Source organism: Mus caroli, chromosome 2 (assembly GCF_900094665.2).
Source record: "Mus caroli chromosome 2, CAROLI_EIJ_v1.1, whole genome shotgun sequence".
Lineage (NCBI taxonomy): Eukaryota > Metazoa > Chordata > Mammalia > Rodentia > Muridae > Mus > Mus caroli.
Genome location: NC_034571.1, coordinates 46558723 through 46571622, shown reverse-complemented (window position 1 = coordinate 46571622; position 12900 = coordinate 46558723). Strand labels below are relative to the sequence as shown.

The 12900-nt window shown below is 41.3% G+C and overlaps 1 pseudogene; it reads right to left on the bottom strand.

The window, feature by feature from the left end:
- Positions 1-5974: 5974 nt before the first annotated feature.
- LOC110305909 lies at positions 5975-11877 on the bottom strand (annotated as a pseudogene).
- Positions 11878-12900: the final 1023 nt, after the last annotated feature.

Here is a 12900-nt window from a genome sequence, read left to right as displayed (position 1 = left end):
GGGTGGGGCCAGCGCCGGGTCTCCAGATGCTTTCCTGATGGGCTCTTCGTCAAAGTCTCTCTTATAAGGAACGTGACTCTGTGCAAGTGGCTATAAGGTCTTTGAATAAATATTTCATTAGTCATGATGGTTCTGAAAACTTAAAGCTGTGAAGGACACATTGGAATCTCTGTGATTTATGATAATGCTCTGAAGGAAACTTGATCATTTCAGCCCTGCCATATGTAGCCGGGTGGAATGTGCAAATGAATTGAACTGGCAAACCCCACAGATTTTGTTTCTTGATTAAAAAAAAAAAAGTCTTAAGTCAGATCAGCTAACAGGCGATTTGAAACGGGGATTTAGCAGGGCAGCTGTTTCAGATGAAGTCCCTTCCAGATACCTCCCTCGCCCTCCCTCCCCCTCCCTCGCCCTCTCTCGCCCCCCCCCTTCCGTATTTTCTTTAATAAGGATTCAGAGTACTTTCTCTTCCAAATGTTTCACGATGCTGCACATCAGTGATTAAAAACTCAGCATCCTGGCATCGTCTGGTGTGTGTCTGTGTTACTTCTCCATCCTCTTGCTCCTGTAAAATAGGTCGGTCGTGTGTCTTAGCCATCCTGGGATGTCCATACCACATTATGCTGTATATGATAATTTTTGTATGTATAAAAAAATTAGCCCAGAATCTCTTTATAATGCACAAGTATAAATTTTAGTATACCATTAGATTGATAATATATATATGTGTATATATATATATGTTCTGTGTATATATATATATATATATATAGAGAGAGAGAGAGAGAGAGAGAGAGATTCAGAGACTCCTAATGCTTTTCTAAAGTGCATGCAATCAGCTCAAATCCACATCTCTAGACTTATAGCTTAATGTTAGCATAGTAAGTACACAATGAATATTTATTGAAGGAGTGGATGGCTGGTTGTGGTTGTTGTAAGCATCAGTGGACATTTCAGATGAATGAACAGAGCAGCTAGAGATTTCAGAATCTGAAATTCACATGGGCCTATCTCTTCCTGAAACCACGATTTCCTCAGCCCTGAGTGAAACAAACTGTCCCAAAGAGAAGTGAGTTATTTGTAAGCCAGTTCATCCCCACTTTCCCACAGTGAAGGGATCTGAGATGGGTGGGATCCACCTCCATTTGATCAACGTTCTCTTTCTGTGGCCTAGATCCACAGTCCCTTATCCAAAACATGGGCAAAAGCCCAAACTATTTTCAAAGTTGCGAGGGAGATAGAGCATCTGATCTGAGTACTGTACGTGTGTAGGACCATGGCAGCGATCACATAGCAGTGATTACTGCAGCCAAGCGAACATTCTTTCTTAGCAGACGCAGTCTGCAGGCCACCCTACTTCTGATTATAGCAGACCCTATTACCCAGTGAGCTTTAGAGACAAACTGAACAAAAGGATTTGCAATTTCAGAATGTTCAGTTTTAGACCTGGGGTAACAGATTATGAGCTTGGATTCCAGTGAGAGGCCAAACATATAGTTCTGAATGACTTTTTTTTCTTTATTTTGTTATTGGTTATTTGATTTATTTACATTCCAAATGCTATCCCCTTTCCAGGTTTCCCCTCTGCAAACCTCCTATCCCATCCTCCTTCCCCCTGCTTCTATGAGGGAGCTCACCCACCCACCCACCCACTCCCACCTCACGGCCCTAGCATTCCCTTATGCTGGGGCATCAAGTCTTCACAGGACTAATGGCCTCCCCTGTTATTGATGCCCAACAAGGCCATCCTTTGCTACATATACAACACACACATGCCACTTTGCCTCAAGGAAACGGAGATGAGAGATGATCCCTCTTTTCTAGATAGAGGAAACTTCTCTCCAGGAATGCATCTCTCCACTAAAGTCACAATGACAAATCTTACCGTTGTTCAGGAAAGCCCCTTTATTCTAAGCCCATTTGACTGGACTCTGTAGGTAACAGGTATTCCCAGGGAAATCTACTTCTTCTTTTGATTGCACAACCGTTATCAACTTCACATAACCTTTGCTTTACCAAGTTGTTACGTAAACAAAGATTCAACTAACATATATATTGTTGTTGTTCCTGCCCTTTTGTCCCAGTGATAGTCCCCCCCCAAAAAACAAGAGTTGCAACGCACAAAAGGATTTGTGTGAAATGCTGTCCGTCTTGGGACATCTTACAGCTCAGGGTTGCAGAGGCAGCAGAGTGGGGTGGGAGAGATAAGTGACTGGAATGATTCAAAGGAACCACAGCTCCCATTCTTACTCTCTTGAAATCACAATCCAAAGTAACTCCATGTCATCATCAAATGCTTTTTCTGAAATTCTATTTTATTTCTCCAGGGCACCTGCTGGTTTGATCTTCCCTGTAAATAGCAACCATTTTGGATGGAACATTACCTGAGATCTTCTAGAGAAAATGCAGAGAGAACTGGACATCCCACCGATAGAGTGCTACACCTCTCTCGCTGAGCCAAAAATGCCAGAAAATGATATTCCCTTGATATGATCTCCAGCAACCAAAATGTCGCTAACTAAAGTACACACTCAAAGAACTCCCTTCAGATGTTCAGCTTCAGGTAAAAGAAAGCGTCAGGTTTGTTTGTTTGTTTTGTTTTGTGTTGGGCTTTTTTTGTTTGTTTGCGAGGCTTGAGGCTGTTCTGGCAAAGTGTGTACAATATTGATAGTCCTAAGAAGGCATCTGCAGAAGACCAAAGCACTATGGAGTGGTCTGGGCAAACAGGAGAAGTTCTGTGTGGAAGGAAGAAAAAGTCAACGGGCAAACCCATATCTTCATTTAGATGCCTGACTTTTCAACTTCCACCCTCTCAGGTTGTCTCAAGGCTCGTCCTCCTGTTTTAGGCTCCCGAGTGCTGGCATAGCAGACAAGCATTGCATGCCTGTTATATGCAGTGTACTGTACCTGCCATCTAGACTTCTATCAAATGTTTCCCCTGGTCACACGAACAATGTGAAATCTCTGTTTTTCTTTGAAAAGCCTACTTTTGCTTTTCATCATATTTTTTATATGATTGTTAAAGCCCTAACACTTTGGGCTCTTGTTAGGCTGGAATTCACAGCCTGCTTTATCCGTAACTCCTTCGCTTTTCCAATACCCACTTGATAGACCTCCTGGAACACATAAGGAGTCAATGACTATTTTTATAAATGGGGTCAATGTGGCCTTTGTCATTTCTCTCTTTGTTTATTTCAGAGTTGTGCACTCATGGAGTGAGTCTCTCACCTTCTACCTCTTGCTTCTACCATGTTTCCCTCGGCAGTGGAAAGATCACAGAGCCAACCTCTCTGAGCTATTGAAGTGAGATGGAAACAAGGGGAGTCATGATGTCATGCATGTGTTCAACCAGTCCTATGTCTGCCAATTTATTTCAGCATTTGTCACAGTTCTTTATAAGATGCATTTTAAAGTATTGACTCCCTCACCCCTGATATCATCAAAGGTAACATAATGAAAACGCAGGCTGCCTAACATTTCCTGGTAACTTAGCTGTTTAGTAACTTAGTTAATGTCATGCTCCCCCACCCACCTCTAATCTACACTAAGCTATACAGAGGGGAAAGGCATATAGGTTTCCAAATATACCTTCAAATTACTAAGAGCCTTTAATAGCTAATAGAAAGACCTAGAATTTAACCCAGCTTCTAAAAACAGAAGATAATGTTAACCTGAAGTTCCTGAATCTAAAATTAGAGTTTCTCATGTGAAGTGGGAAACACTTCCATGAGAATAATTCTATAGGTGAAGCCATCTACGCCATGGCACTGCGTCCCTCGTTAGCTGACCACTCAGAGCAAGGCAGCCCCGACTGACAAGGGCAGACAAAGATACCAAAGCACGGTGGAGGGCAGTCAAATTGGAAATCAAGATTCAACAAAACTCTTCCAGTAAGAGAATCCATTACTGTAAAAGGAGTGGAAGAAGGGAGCTGGAAACAATAAATTTTTTGTTGGTGAAATACTCTGTAATTATCTTGGAGTCAGGGGAGTCTGGGAGACAAGGAATTTCTGATAGGACATTTTCTTCACTGCCTACTCAATCAACCATGACATCTCCCTCTCCCTCTCCTTCTCCCTCCCTTACCCCACCCCGTGTGTGTGTGTGTGTGTGCTCCTGTCTGTGCACATGTGCACAAGTATGCTTTCAGAGAAGTGGAATGGTACTTCAAACAAATAATCTTGCAGCCACCAACAGCTGTTCCTGGTTTCTTTTAATAATCCGTGACCAAAATATTGAGTGTACTGTAATGCAAACAGCCAAACAATGAAATGAAAACGGGCAGAGGCAATCACTTTCTCTAACTCACTCCACTGTTTGCACATACAGCATGGGTTAAGATGTGGTGCTGAGGCTTTGTGTCATGAAAATTTTTTAATCCATTCTTGAGCTCAAGAACTGGAGGTTAACTGAGTTGTGAAGATCTTTCTGCCTTATGAATTCATTCATATTTCTTTTTTCCTTGTGTCATTCTCTGACTCTTTCTAAATTATTCTGGCTAGACTTTGAGACCCCATTAGATGAAGGCTCCATAGAAAAAGTGAACTATAATTTATCATAGGAGGCAGCAAACTTTGTCCTGGGTTGGGCACAGTCCTAGATGGGTAGAAAGGGTCTGGTACCTTCTCAATGCTGCCCACCACTGCTTGCATAGATTCTTTCTTGCCTCAGGCCTTTACACATGCACTTAGATTTCAATAGGACAAGACCATGAGGGTAGGAGTTAGCACAGGGAGGGAAGTGCAAGCCATAGCACGTGTGCTTTGAAATTGAGAGACCTGTCTCCTTAAGAGACACACGCTTCATTCTCTGCGTGTTAAATTCCTGGGTTTCTCCAACAAATAGACAGAGTTATAGGAGGGTACACTACAAATATACTTTCTTGCAGTTCTGGATGTCAGGGGTCTGAGTTGATGCTGCCAGACTGATCATGACTTCTTCTGAAAGCTCTAGGGAGGAGGTAGTTTTGGCCCTTTCCAGCAGCTGGTTGTTGTGGCTACATCTCTCCAGTCTGTGCCTCTGGGTAGCAATGGCTGCTTCTGCTGGTCCTCTTCTTTTCTAAGGATACTGGCCAGAAGACAGAGGTTCACCATTACAGCAGGGGTAACACATGCTTGTCTAGAATAATGTTAGTGCCCCAAATCTCATTTTTTCTCAAATTTGCAAATGGTTTATTTTGGTATACTTTCTAGTTATTCCTCCATTGTATTTTGGATATATATATATATATATACATATATATATGATATATATTGGATATATATATTGGATATATATGGATATATACCCATATATATAATATTTTATGTGTATGTTTGTTTATTGTGTATTCAGAGGGTGTTAGATCCCCTATAGCTAGAGTTATAGGTGGTTTTGAGTCTCCTGTCATGGGTGCTGGGAACTAAACCCAGAATCTCTATAAGAGCAGAAGGCCTCTTAGCTGTAGAACTTTTTCTTTAGCCCCTGCTCATGTAATTTTTGCTTTTTTCATAATTAGCCAAATTAAAGAAATGAATGTTATAGACTTTTCAAAGAAATAACCACTGAATGAATTTACCCTACACTAAGTGAATTTTACAAGTTTACTTGATTCTAGTTTATTAGATTTGCTGAAGAATTTTCAATTTTTTTAAAAGTTTCAGTAAAATAGTTTTATTTCCTAATACAATAAACATATACATCCAATAGGTGTCCACTTTGCACATCTACGTCTGAATGACTTCCATGTCCCCACAACTTTGAGAGCTAGCATTTAGTAAAAGCTGTCTTGGTTGAGATGTGAGGTATCTAGAGGGCTAACCTTCTGAATATATTGGACCAGTTACAGCAGAATCTGTTTCATTACGTGAGCTACAGAAATTTAGAGCTTTGAAAAGCTACTACACTTTTGTGTCCAATGCTTCCAGGTGAACAGGATGTAGCCGTATCAGCTCGTGTTCCAGAGGAATCTCATCATTTTATCTGCATCTGTCTGTCAGTAGTAAGCAGATTCACATGGTGGTGGCAAAGAATCCATAATGGCTTTGGCAGCATCAGGACCACACTTGAAGGGCTCTCCGACATTGTGGTGCAACCGATTCCTTTCCCATCTGTTTTCTTAGCCACTCATTCTTTCCAAGAATCATGAGTGTTTCTAATAGTGTCAACTGCAAACTCCTCATCTTTAAATTCTACGTTGAATGCAAACTCATTTTCTGGTTTTCCATCAGGAACCTTATACCTTCTAAACCAATCAACAGTAGCTTCTAAGTAGCTGGGTTTCAGTCGTTCAACATCAGAAATATCATTTAATTGGAAGCGTCTGGTTCATTCACATTAATGACAATGACCTTCCAGTCGGTCTCACCCTCGTCGATCACAGCCAGTATGCCCTGATTATCTCAACTCTGGCACACACCTTGCTTCCAATTTCACAAACGTCAGTTGGGTTGTTGTCACCACACAGCCAGTGTGTTTGTCACTGTGTCCAAGGTCTTCCTGTGTCTAGGGGATGGCACTGTAGTTCCAGATACACCCGTTATAAGGGAACAGATTTGCAACATAGCTGAGCTTTCCCTCTTTTAATTATCTTGCTTAATTGGGTTTAAAGGATCCTTTGTAGCAATCTCCATTTTTGCATTTGACCAGTGCGGAACCTCAAACACCATGTGGAACACATCCTTGTCTACATAAATTGGAACACCATGAAATGGAGAAATATATTGTCCTTTCTCATTTTTGAGGAAGACTTTGGTACTCAAAGGTGAAGGGAACTCCTCACTGCTGTAGCAGCTCCAGGTGTCCTAGATGCTTCGCTGCAGCTGCCACCACACAGATACACAACGAAACAAAATTTAGTCCATCATTTATTTTTTTGTACCTTAAGAATTTAGTGTTGTATTAATTTCTTCAAGCATCTCTTTATCTAGTTTCATACTTAGAAAATTTGTTTTTTGTTTTTTGTTTTTCTAAGACAGACTTTTCTGACTCTGAGGTAGCATGAATTGTTTGTTTCCCACTTTATATATTAACTTTAGGACTAATAAATATATAGCTATCAGAGAGTGTTTCCTCTATCATTAGTATGTTATTAATTCATCATATTTTCTCTCTGGCCACTTTTAATGACTATCCCATGGGTCTGTGAAAAATAATCTCTTTTCAGATTTCAAATTAAATAAAACTAGATTTTGTGTTGATAATTATGTTATTTAAGTCTTGTTTGTCCTTAATTATTTTTAAACTAGGCCAAGTTTAAAATAATCGCATATATATACATACATTTCCTTTCATTTCCTGTACTGGCTTTAATGCTGAAGTAATTGCTGTGACAATCATAGCTGGTAACTGTAATGTTTGTCCTCTCCCCATCAAAGTTGCTTATAATTCTGTCACTGTCCTGCTCTCTCAACCCATGAAAGCCAAAGCTTAATTATGACCCCCTTACTTCTATTGTTTGAGAATAATGCATTTTGATCAAATCCAACCCATAATCCCACCCTTCTCCTGCCCTCCCCAACTTCATGGACTTTCTACCTGCAGCTTGTATGGACAAGGGTGTAGGATCATCCACTGCTATTTCAGAAGCCTCTCAGAGACCTCATCCCTGAAGAAAACTGACCCTCCCTCCCCCCCAGCGACCGACCAGCAATTGCTGAAGCTCGTCGGGCAGAGGTAGGGTCCCTGGGCTTCTCCTCCACCTGTGCAGGGCTTCAGACTGGCTTGATCTTGTAAAGATAAGATTCGGTTTTCTATGTGTTTGTATTTTTGTCATGTGTATTTTTGTATTTTGATTTTCAACTTCTCTGAGTGGTTTCATATCAGGTATTCATTGTCTAGTAAACCCATAAAATTATGTTTACATTTATAATTCTAAAACATATCTTTTTCTTTTTAACAGACAAATGTCATCCATTTATTAACATGTAGACATCTGCCCTTAGATGAATGCAACATTTGATACCATCATCTCTGACTTTTTTTTTTTTTCTGGATTGACTTTCTATAAAACTTTCTTTCTTTTTGCATGTCTTGGTTCTTATAAATGGAAATATTTTGAAGTCTGTTCTGTAGAATTGTCAGTCATGCTGCCCTTATTTCTCTTTATTTTGAAAAACTGTTTTAATTTCCTCTCAACCATGGCACACCGAGTCTTGGTCGGATTCCTACCCTTTTTCCTGGCACCACTGATGTTTTGTAGGCTCATTTATGTTTGTCTTTATATGTTGTTTTACCTTGATCTTTTGTGGCTTACTTGGCTACTTAAATGGCCATCTGCACTGAACCCTCACTGGGAGGGGGGAGGGGGGATGCTTCCAGAGCCTGGCTCTCACTGTGAACCTCCTTTGCCTTCTTCTGAGTTGAGGAGGCTTCCTTGATTTGAAGGAATCCATGAGGCAGAAGAGCCCACAACCACCAGCACAGCCTGCACAAGTAGGTCCATGAATGTAACACAAGAGGCAAAGGCATGTGTGCCTGCATGGGTCTTCATTGCTTCTTCTACTAACCTTTCTCTCCTGCCAAAGCCTTGGGACAGGGCACCTCTATGATACCAGTAAGTGTGGAAACATCTGTGGCAATGGTCCATTGGTTCACATAGCCTCTCTTTCCATCCTATCTACCTTGTCTACTTGGCAGTGGCCATCTTGCTGCAGACTTGTTTCTCATGAGAACAAGCAAGACCACGTGACTTGTGCAGGTACACACTTGTATAGCTGGCCAGATTTCCCAGGGGCACAGCCCCCAAACTAGATCTAACCAACAAAAGTGCAGATCAAAATAGGGGATTTTGCTTATCAATTTAGCTGGTCAACAATAATGCCATGATCTGAAAACTATCACAAACCATCGCATAGATATATATAAAACCGTTTTTGAAAATTTAAAAAACATCCACCCCCCCCTTCCCAATCTTGCCTTCATCCAAAGTGATGGAGCATTCGATCATGGGAAGGTGAATAACACGATGTGACAGCTTCTTCAGTTGCTTTGTGGCAGTGAAGACTCATCTTCCTTGTTCAAGTGCTCTTGAACCTCCCTGTGCATGTAACTGTGCAAATGTTCTTTTTCACATTGTCATTACTACTCTTACTGAACGGTTTTACTGGTGTTCATCTGGATTCACAATGGGTGATGGGGCTCTTTTTGTTGCTAACAGTTTTGTAAACCTTGAGTTACTTACAATAATATACCTCACACCTAACAGACTGCATATCCTATAAAAACAAGGGTACCATCCCCCACCACCTATTGACCCAAGCTATAGTTTTTCTAGGTAAACAGCATAAACATAACATAAATCTTTGTTCTGTGGACAGATCAAGGAGTGGATTAGCTACCCAATCAACATGGCTAAGTTAGCTCCCTTCATAAGCTAGGTCTGGAAGTTTAATGTGAATTTTGAATTCACCCACGCATTCCAGAGGTGTGCTCATTTTTTTTTTCTTTTTTGGGGGGTGGGTGTAAGCATCGGTGAAACTTTTAAAGCTGTACTGACTTTTTTCCAGTGGAAAATATAATTTATATTGACAGCTCAGCCTAACTCATTACTTTCCGAATCTTGACACATCCATTGTTTTAAGGTATTTGTGCAAATAATGTTCTTTGTAATTAAGTTATCCACATTGTGTGATGAGTTAAGAAAAAAAAAAAAAGAATATCACCCATGTCTCTAATCCCTACTGTCTCATATCATCTCAGAAAAGAGTTATCAGTATCTCTCATGCGTGGATAAAGATGGGCTAATTTTGAATTCTCCAATATAGATAATCACTGTCTCTTGGCAGTCTGCCATGCTTTTTTAAACAGTTCACTCCTAAAGTTGGAATTAGGCTCAAACCTAACAGAGAAACACTGATACAAACATTGTTGATTTTCAAGCTATTTGAGGTGAATCAGAAACACAGGCTTTGGGTTGAGGTGAGTCTAGGTGAGATGAAATTGTCATTTCAAGTACATGGAGACAGGCTTTCCCACTGATACACGAAGGATATAACACTCATCGGCGTGTCTGATGGGAAACTGTGAAGAGGGCACCAGTGAAAGGGAACTAGCATTTAGTGTGCCCCAGTCTGCGAAGCGCAACATCTCATTTAATCCTCATAACTATCCCTTGAATCCTGTAATTACACCTCTTTCGGGTGGGAGGCAAAGGAGCTTCAGGGTCTCTTTCGGAAGAAAAGGCTGATGTTTGACCATTCCTCACCGCTGACAGCATCGACTCACCCGGGCTTCAATTATACAGCTTTGGCTTCTTCCCTCTACTTGCTATCCATAATGTCTGACCTCACCTCACAGGGAGTCCTTCCTTTCTTGTGTCCCTGCATTGCCTGCCCTACCTGCCTCCAGATGTAAGTCTCCTATCAACCTTCTGTTCTCCTGAGGCTGCCACATCTTTGTCCCAACCCAGAGAAAGCAATTTTGAGACGTTATTAGTGACTTGTTTGGGCATTGGGCTTTTATGGGTATGTGGGCTTCATTTTATGAAACGTAGTCTCTCTTCTTGGTCATCTTGTTCCTGAGTTTTCCTCCCAGTTGTGTGGTTTGTTTTTTTTTTTTTTAAATTTATGTATATGGGTATTTTACCAGTGTATGTCTGTGTAACAGGCACAGGATGTCACATCCCATGGATATGGAGTGTCAGAAAACTGTAAATCACCATGTGGGTGCTGGGAATTGAACCCCAGTCCTCTGCCAAAGCAGCCAGTGCTTCTAGCCACTTTGAGGAGTTCCCCATCATTTCTGTTTAGGTGAATCATGTCTGTTTCTGACCTGTATGTTGAGCTCAGGAATTTATTTCCAACATTCCATTGGGAATCCAATAAACGTTTGCTTGATTCTAACTATGCCAATTTGGAGATGCACGTTAATACCCATATAGGAACTGTCAAGTCATCTCAGTGTTGCTCATTCATTTCTCTGCTGAACTAAGGCTTTAAAACAACAAGCCCAGGCGGGTCTTTGTTTTCTAGTCTGGTGACTGTTACCACTTAGTCACCCAGGCTTAAAGACTGATGTTCTATTTGCCCTTCCCTTGTCCATGAGCACTGTTCTAGTTAGGGTTGCTATTTTCATGAAAGATCATGACCAAAAGAAACTTGAGGAGGAGAGGGTTTATTTGGATTATTTTTCTCACACTACTGTTCATCACTGAAGGAAGTCAAGGCAGGAACCTGAAGGCGGGGCTTGATGCAGAGGCCATGGAGGCGTGCTGCTTACTGGTTTGTTTCATTTGATTTGCTCAGTCTGTTTCCTTACAGATCGGGGGACCACCAGCCCACCCACAATGGGCTAGGCTCCCCCTGATCAATCTATAATTAAGAAAATGCCCAGTGGGCTTGCTGATAGCCTGATCGTATGGAGACATTTTCTCAATTGAGGTTCCCTCCTCTAAGATGACTCTGGTTTGTCAAACTGACCTATAATCCAGCTGACACAACACCCATGCCTGTCATCTCAGCCAAGCTCATGGGTTCTTTTTATCCAACTCTCTTTTTTTTTCACTTGTTCTGATCCTAGTTCATGTCAACTCCTTTTGTTTGACCCTTTTCCTAGACCCCCAAATCTTTCTTCATCCCGCTATGTGTTTGTCTTCAAGCTCATGGCTACTATGATATCATGTTTGTTTGACTAAATCACTGATCTTGTTTTGTGTTTACACCAAACCTCTAGCTTCACACCACTGCTTCCAGAATACAATCCCTCCATGAGCATGTTAAGATCATCTGAGAATAAGTTCCCTCTATATTTTTCTCCAGACCCGATCAACAGTCCCCTATCCCTGAGCCACCTCACTCGAATATAAACTTCCCAGGGCTTCTTCTTCTTGTTGCCTCTGCACTGCACCCATAGTGTGCTTCCTTGCTTGACCCATTCCTCTCCTTGCTCCACCACACCCATTCCCAGACAACTTTATGTTTCAATGCCTCCAACCATCCTCTTTCTTTCCTGCACGTATTTTCTTATTACTCAATTAAAATCATCATGTTATTTACATTTTGGCTGCTGTAATAACATGCTACAGTAAAGAAGGAAGCGTTTATTTGGACTTATGGTTTCAGAAGAAGCATTCAGACTTCTGGGAGACATGCAAACAAGAAGCAAGCATAGCAACCAAAGGCAAAAGCTGTAAGATCACATTTTTTAACTCTAAATATGATGCAGAGAGGATAGACTGTAAGTATTGTAAAGATATAATCTCTCAATGCCCACCTGCAGTGATGAGCTCACTCCAGAAAGGCTGTGCCTCCTCATATTCTCCCCAAGCAGTACAATCAACCATGGACCAAGTATTCAAGTTCATGGGCCTATGGGAGCCATTCCCATTCAAACTATTACATTTCTTTACTCCCTAGCCCTACCTATACCAACCAGACCCCCCTTCCCGAACTCCTAGGGACTAAACCACTAACCAAAGAGTACACATAGAGCAACCCATAGCTCCAGCTGGATATGTAGCAGAGGATGGCCATGTTGGGCATCAATGGGAGGAGCGACCCTTGGCCCTGTGGAGGCTCGATGCCCCAATGTAGGGGAATGACAGGACAGGGAAGTGGGAGTGGGTCGGTGGGTGGGGGAACCCCCTCATAGAAGCAGGGGGAGAGGGATAGGATAGGGTGTTTCTGGGGCAGAACCAGGAAAGGGGAATACTATTAGAAATGTAAATAAAGAAACTATCCAATAAAAAAGAAAATAAGATAGCATACAAAGAAACTATTTTATTACAATCAACTAATAACATTATGGAAAAGTTTGAGGTAAACGTCAGTACTCATCTTTACAGCTACTTCTGAGAAAACTATAACTATTTAAATAAGATCTAGTTAAAACCCGTAGGACAGTATTAGTTACTTTGATCTCATTAGAAAGATCTCAGGTATTCAATCCTACAAGTGTCCAATGGTTGCTGAAGTGATACCACTG